Source organism: Anguilla rostrata, chromosome 18 (genome assembly GCF_018555375.3).
Source record: "Anguilla rostrata isolate EN2019 chromosome 18, ASM1855537v3, whole genome shotgun sequence".
Classification (NCBI taxonomy): domain Eukaryota; kingdom Metazoa; phylum Chordata; class Actinopteri; order Anguilliformes; family Anguillidae; genus Anguilla; species Anguilla rostrata.
The window spans coordinates 26,806,241-26,814,519 of NC_057950.1; the positions used below are offsets into that span (position 1 = coordinate 26,806,241).

The 8,279-nt window shown below is 43.8% G+C and overlaps 1 long non-coding RNA gene across 1 annotated transcript; it reads right to left on the reverse strand.

The window, feature by feature from the left end:
* Window positions 1–241: 241 nt before the first annotated feature.
* Window positions 242–2,181, reverse strand: LOC135244886 (uncharacterized). Its single transcript, XR_010327083.1, has 2 exons — window positions 1,195–2,181; window positions 242–928 (listed from the first exon to the last, which is right to left on the reverse strand). It is a non-coding gene; the product is annotated as an uncharacterized LOC135244886 (long non-coding RNA).
* Window positions 2,182–8,279: the final 6,098 nt, after the last annotated feature.

Consider the following 8,279-nt stretch of genomic DNA (forward strand, 5'->3'; position numbering starts at 1 on the left):
TCCGATTGTGATGAGAAGCGTCACAGCCAGGCCCAGTCCTCTGGTGACACGGGTTTCTGCCCCAGTGCACACACCCCTGTGACTGTCAGAGAGAGAGAGAGAGAGAGCACACGGCTGTTCTGGGCCTCTCCTTTGTCCATTACCAGCAGTACTCTAAGTGGGTGCGATTTTAGCACTTAAGTTTTTAGCACAGACAGTCAGCAACCCCCAGATACATCTGTGAAAAACTTTTGTAGGTCACTTTCTTTTTTTTTTTTTTACCTCCCCTGTTCCCATAAGATTGCAGCCTACTGTGGGCACTTGAGTGTATTTTAGTCCATTTGCAATGTATCTTGTGTAGCAGATGACTTGGATGAGGGAATTGTCATCGACTGTGGGTCAGAGGCTGTTGGTTTAAGGGTTTGTGATCTTGAGTGCCCACAAATTGATGTGGTTAAAAATTAAACCGAGTTTAGCGGCGATACCTTCTTCTGATGTTTTCACCGTTTTTTTCCCTCTCTTTTTCGGAATGTCCAACCGCGATCGTGCGGCTAACCTCATCGTAGCCTCTGCTGTCATTTCAGGAGAAGGCAGACGAGCACGTACTCTCCTTCGGAGCCCGCAACATCGGCTGCCACTTCTTATCTCACCGCAGTTCACAAGTCAAGCCCACACAGAATCAGAAGGAAACGGTGTCCTCAGTCCTTTCAATCTTCAGAAGTGCGGGGCTGCAACTGCCAGCTGCTGAATCTCGTCCACTCTGCAGTCCACCAGCTGAGATGTTGAGTGTACCTCGTGTGACCAGAGAGGGCGCTGTGGCACAGTTAGAACAGAGTGGGGAGTGTGACTGCACTGAGGAGCAGAGCTTTACCTGGATGCGCCGCCGGAGAGCTGACCATAGGCTTTTAATCATGACTGGAAAGGAAGCAGGAACCAGAGAAAGCAGAAGCTGGAGAGAAAATGAGTTCATCACTATTTCATTCAGCTAAAACCCAGCAGTGCTCTATTATCATCTTTCTACTTCATAATTCATAACTATTCCTCGACTTCCATACGATCAGGGGCTTTGATGCAATAATTTCTAAAAAATGCAACCTTTCTGACCCCCACCCCTGCATATCCATGTCAAGCTTGCCTCCAGGGACTAATATATGGGCCATACTGTATTTTCCTCTTTATTCTCAGTGTTGCATGAATTCATGACTAGCTGCATACCCATATTAATGATGCTCTGGGAAGGGTGGAACTCCCTCCGTGCTGTCAGTGCCTTTTGACGGGTTTCCCTGTTCCTAGCGTCAGTCGTTCCTGCACAGAAACCCAGCCGAAAGAGACATTTTGAACGCGCGCCAGATTTCTCTGCCGCAGAAGCCGGTTCTTTGCCAGTGAACCAGACTACAAACAATCCTGGAGCTCGAGATCTGAATGCCATCCAAATTTAGACACACCTATTCATTCCTTCAGTGGCGTGACAGTTCTGAACTTGCGAAACAGAATCGGTTACATCCTCGGCGGATACTTCGCCGTGTACGCCTTCGCAATAGACTGGAGGAGTAACAGCCCTTTTTTAATTTAAACAGTTACTGGACCACAGCTTCTTTCGCTCTGCGTTCAGCGTTGTGTGGACAGGACAACTGACAATGACATGCCTCCAAGGAACAGGCCCAGGCTGACAGCATTGGCGAAAAGTTATGCTACCTAGCAAATAGAACCATTGCCTAGCAACTATGTTAAAGACATGCCTAGCACCAATGTTAACTATGCTTCACCGTAACCTTAACATTTCATTCATAAAATACATATTACACATATAATGAACACAATGCACAGAAAAAGGGGATAACATTGGTACTATAAACAAATATCACCCCTATCATCCCAGTACATAATGTCTGCTTAAATACAGTGAGCTCAATAATGTTTGGGACAAATACATCTATATGTTTCTCCAGTTTTCGATTTGTAATCAAACAATTCTCATGTGGTTAAAGTGCACTTTGACATATTTTATGAAAGGGTATTTTTATGGTTTCACCATGTAGAGATTACAGCACTTCTTATACATACATAGAGAAAGCTTAAGGCAACTAGCCCCCAAAGCAAGTAGAAGCTGAAGATGGCTGCAGTACAGGCCAGGCAGAGCATTGCCAGAGAAGATAACTGGCGGTGTCTATGGGTCACGACTGCAAATAGATGAAAAGGATATGCGACAAAGTACTAAACATGACAACGTTCATTGATACAACATTACTATTTCCCAAACATGATGGTACCCTGAAATGGTTAAGGGGGGGGGGGGGGATGTCTAAAAAGTGCTGTGATTTCAACATGGTGAAACTAAAGTGTATAAAAATAACTTTCAATAAAAGCTGAGCATGTGCACTTTACATTATGGAGCAATCGTTTAAAAACAATTATGCAGACTTTTCAGTTGTAAAAAATAATACTTTTTTCAGTTGGTGAAAAATGTATTTAAAACATTGAAGATATAATAGCAATATTGAAAATACACAGCTATTAATCTTCGGAATTAGATTTTATGTGAGAGTGCATCTGTTACACAGGCAAATCGCTTTTGCAAAAACATGCACAAAAAAGCCGCAGATCTGTTTTACACCATTTCCACATTTTGAGCCTTTAAAAATACATTAAAATATTTTATCGCTGGTTTTAAATTAATTTGTTTTCGTTCTGCCATGTTATGCAGAGTGCTTCGCTTTGGGCATACAAAATAAACGCACGACACATTAGCCGAAATGGGGGGGAATATCAAATAAATCAGCTAAAATCAAGTGAAAATTGTGAGATATTAAAAATACGGGAATAGCTCATATTCCGAACGCGCGAGCACATTAGAGAGAGTGAAGTAACGCTTCTTTAAAGATGAACAATTTATCAGAGTGCTTCTGCTTTCCTGAAGAGGAAGTGAATTTATAGCTTCGGCGGCTTTTGTAACAAACGATCCGGCAGCTCTTTTGTGAACGCTGGTAGCCCCTGCTATGGGCAGCAAGAAATGATCTCACACTTCGTGCCAAAAGCCCACATCAATCCACTCTATTCGTCGGTCTGAAGGAAATATCCTTTCCCTGACCCTTCAGTTCAGTGCCCAGGCGTGAGTTCACCCCAGCGAGTGACAGTAGCTCACCGGCTCACTTTTGAGGGTATCTGCAATGCTTTATCAATTTCAACAGTAATGACCAAGGAATCAATAAATTAAAAAAAAAGATATTGCATCCAGCCTGCGATGGATTGGCGGCCTGTCCGGGGTGTATTCCTGCCTCTCGCCCAATGCACGCTGGGATAGGCTCCATTATTACGAATAAGACAGACGTTGCTTCACCATAATGTGAACCCATTTTTTTTTTGTAAGTTCCTGTTACTCACATTTGGGATGAAGATACAGTGAGTGCCAAACGTTACTCTGCGTTTGGGTTAGGGTTAGGGTTAGGGTGAAGCCTGAATACGGAGTCTGAGGATGGAGAAGAAAGAAAAAGACGCCTCACGAGTTCTTCTCTTCACCTTGGTCCAACTCCCTGCCTATACAAGACACTGAAATCTAGGCAGGCCTGCCTTCTCTGCAGATCCCCTGGGTCCAGCTTCACTCAATGAAATATTTAATCCACATTTTATTCTATTTCAGTATAATGAGCAGGTAGGAAGTCATTATTCCACTATAGATCTATACCAGGGCCATGCACTGACATTTTGTGGGGCATTTGCTCAAAATAAAAAAGAGCACCTTATACCTTTGGTTAGAAAAAATAGCTGCAGGCCATAGGGCACATTTGCTGTCATCAGAGCAGGGGGCAGATATTTCAGGGCAGGGGGTAGATTTTTTACGGCAGGGGGTATATATGCCAGGGCAGGGGGCTGAAATTTCAGGGCAGGGGGCAGATTTTTTAGGGCAGGGGGTATATATGCCAGGGCAGGGGGCCGAAATTTCAGGGCAGGGGGCAGTGTTACGGGTAGGGTATATGTTTCAGGGCAGGGGGTATATGTTTCAGGGTAGGGGGTATATGTTTCAGGGCAGGGGGCAGATGTTACAGCATATGTTGATGACTATCTGTGCATGTGCCAGACCTATACATTAGCTCCATCTCTGCTACCAGTGCAGTGCACATTAGATGCATCTTCACTTTAAACAAATGCAGTGTACATTATTCACTTTCTACTAATGCAGTGCACATTAGATATATTTTTACTTTCAAGACATGCTATATAGTGAAATAAAAATATGTCTTCACTTTATACCAAGGCATGCATTAGACACCCTTATTGCAAAACGAGGCCAGCCAGGCCTGTTCCACAGTTCACCTGAGGCTAATGTTCCGCTAGCACTGGGACCATGTTCTGCCCCATCACTTCCATGTTCAGAAGCCCACTGGGAAGACCGCTGTCATTTTTACCCACCGCAAGTACCGCTTGACGGAAGCACCTCTCCAAAGGGTAGCTTTTCCTCCACATCTCCCTCATACACGTCAAACTAAGGGAAGGTGAAAGGTGGAGGGTTGGGACAGAGGTTATCCGACAGTACGGAGCTTGCATTTGAGGTGGGCAGCTTGATTTTATTTATTTATATTTCTTTTATTTATTTATTGTCTTTTAAGGAAAATGATGATGCTCTTCTGAACAGCAGCCAATGAACAGAGCCGCATGAATTTACTGTCCCGCATCCACAATGCTTCCTCCTCCTCTCTCTGTGAGATATTACAATGTGGCTCCAGCAAATGTCGCCTGAGTTATTTGCGTTTATGTTTATTAAAGGGTTTTTTTTTTTTTTTTAGAAGTGTCAGAGTCAGGGGAAACGATCGCCCGTCGGCCTGAATAATTGATAGTTCACACCTCACACTCCCCCAACACCTGCAGTGTAACACCAGAGCCAGAGAACAGAAATAAATGGCACTCCCTCCATTAATCCTCTCCCTCCTTGCAAATTTGACAGGTGATGAAGTAATCAGTTTTACTCAGGACTCACCAGCCCTGACATTCACTGTGTGCGTGCGCTTCGACTGGACTGTGACATACAGCGCCACCTGACCACAGTGTCGTACCACACTGCTCACTGCTGACCCGCCCTTCTGTATCCCGGCAACTTTCTTAGACGTGGAGTGGGGGGCGTGTCGTTCTTTGACCTTCCTGCCACCTCCCCCCCCCCCCCCCACCAAATTAAATTTCTCCCAGGGTTCCATGGTTGCTGTGGATTATAGAATGCAATTCCCATGTAAGAGCCTTTGGAATGGTGATAAAATGCAGAAATTCAGTAGTACCCTGGGAAATTGGTCTGGCTTTCATTCTGGCACTCTGTTTCCCTCTCTCTCATTCGTCGTAGCTTGTGGTTTAGCTGCTGAGGGCCAATGGGAATACTAATACAAGGCATGTCACGCCAAACCATGGTGTTAATTCAAGCAATTTCTGCCAGACTGAGGTAAATTTGCCCGCACTGTATGTGAACAAAGAGCTCTATTTGGAGTACTTAGGAAAAGAGAATGAGATTGTATTATAATATTGTATCAATGTGTATTAAATAGTTCACTGTCCCTGATTTTCAAAATAAAACATTTTATATGTACAAATAAATTGCGGTTTACGTATGTATTGTCCCATTAGTTACTACAGTTCGTAGGTAATGTAGACAGTGTCTGGTGATAGGGGTACATAGACTGTTGGAGGACCTGACTCAGTTTGGGAAATGTTGCACTAGAGCTCTAGTGCGCCCTCTACTGAAATCAATGTAGAGGTGCAGCTGTGAGGTGTAAATTAAACCATGTTCCCGGGAACACACACAGTCACACAAACACACACACACACACAGACACACAAACACACACACAAACACACACACACTAAAACACTGTGTTTGCCTGCCATGACAAACAGCTGGTATGTTTCTCAGTAGGCACACAGAACCTATACGGCACTTTGGATGCGGACCCTGGCGATATTAATACCCGAGTAGCTTGTCAACAAGTGCCAGCCCTCCTCCGCGGATATAAATGACTTTGTCTCCGGCGGAATGGGTGACCGGGCCCAGCTTTTCACAGTTTGATAGCGGCTCTCCTCCCTTCAGGAATCCTTGAGCGAGAGCTGGACGGCAAACTTTTTTCCCCGCGCTGTCACCTCTCGTCGGCGGCGAACTCCATCCATCTTCTCGGACGCGCGCGCGCGGCGGAGCGGAGACGGCGCCGTATCGCCGTACCCGAGCCGAGAGAGACCAGCCCGTTTCTCAGAACCCCGCCCGCGAGTCGGGGTCATATATCACCCTGCCGCCGCCGCTCCCTTTCAGGGAAGTCTCCGCTTCGGGTGACGGAGACGAGCGGCTTGAATCTCCACTCCCTCCCTTCCCCCCGAAATCGCGCCGGCAGACCCGGGCCTCCGCTGATGAAACGGGGTAATTATGATCGGGGCGCCGCGGCTCTGTCTCCAGAGATGAGATGTCACAAGACTGATGAACTTTCCGGAAAAGAAAAAAAGGCCCTTTTGTTTTCCCGTCCTGTCGCTGTGATTTTTATGAGCAAAGTAACATGGGCAGGTCGCTCCAGCAAAGCGGATTAAAATCACCTCAGTCGACGAATGACATTGACTTCAAATTATTAAAGTAGCCTACAGCAAATGTTTTGCTAAGCTCAGTTAGTTATGGGTTATTTGCTTGTTATTCTCTCCAGATATTCTTATGCCAGCAGACATTGTCCCTGGATCTAAGCTAGAACACTGTGTTCGGTGGTAATAGTGTCCTTCGGCAATAGAACTAGTTAAAAGATAAAATATTTTCTAAAAGTCTTGGTTCCCAGTGGGTTTGTTACAGTAAGGCAGCGCTGTAGTGGTCGTCCTCGTTGTTGAAAACACATAAGGGACCTGTCTGTGTGTCTTTGGCTGCCTCCTTCAGAAGCTGGGTTTTGATGGGTGTTATTCTTCTAGTAGATGCCTGCAGAATTCACAAATAACCAAAACTCTCAAATAAATACATGGCCGCAAGCCATTTCTGTCCAAACCGCAGTTTCTCTTTCACTTTTCTCTTATGGTTTTGTCACAAAACCAGGCTTCCTCCTCATCCGTAATGAGCTCATAATGAGCTTCTAGAATTTAGGATCCTGAGAGAGTATTCATTAGGATGTTATAACATACCCTGTTCGCTCATTAGTTCATTACATATGTGATGATTGATATACAATTATCTTCTTTTGATTGATTCTGGTGAATAACATAGCTCTGATAAACACTGATATATAAAGTGTACAGTGTGAATGCATGTGTAATTACAGGAGCCATTTGTATGGAAGGGACCATGCATTTTTTCATTTAACTTTTAGCGATTTTCCTTTAACAGGTTTCACTCCTCTTGCTTGCAAATATTTGATAGATCGGTGCTTTACAGTTGGTGGGGAGTGAGTCCTTACAGCCCCCCCCCCCCCCCCCCCCATCTTAAGAGACACTTCACCCTGCCTGCACAAAATTTATATTTGAGTTTAATATCTCTTTTTATTTTGTGCTTCTGGATTCAGTCTTGGAAATCAGGTCAGGTCCCAGTGATGAAGAAGCAATGCGATTTAATGGCCCCATAGGGCAAATATAAATATAGCTGAAGCCTGCCACTGCGTTACTATGAGGCTGTGTGACAAGAACCTTACCCACAATGCACCGAGGCAGCCACGCACAACTCGCTTTGCTGAGTCTGTGTGTGTACGTGTGCACATCTAAATATGCGTACGCTCATCACAACATCTATATTTCCTATACTGACCCCCAATGACTCTTTTACTGACAGTGGGGGAAAAAATAGAATATGGATTCATTTAAGATAGTCAAATTGCCTTGTGCATATAAACAGAAGACATACTAGTCCATTTGTTGCAATGATTTTCATTTATAATGTATAATGACAAAATCTGAAGCATGTTCAGTGACTGGAGAGCACTGGATGAGTTAAGTGTACTGAATAAGTAAGTACAAAAATGAGACTGCAGTTTAGCCCATTGCCATTAGGTGGAGAAGCAACTCTTTTACTAGTATTTTAACATGCATTCATCTCAATATTCAATAACAATTCATACAAACCATGCATAGATTTAGTAATAATAATAATAATAATAATAATAATAATAATAATTATTATTATTATTATTATTATTATTATTATATGCATGCATGTGATTAATATGAACTAAGTGAAATATAAATAAAATGATCATTTGAGGAAATATTTTCTATGCATTGGGCTAAAGAAAAGCAGTATAAAAATACACAGCCAAGAATCAATTCATATGCAGCTTCTTTAGCCTAATGCATTAAGAAGAAAGCGCTCTCCA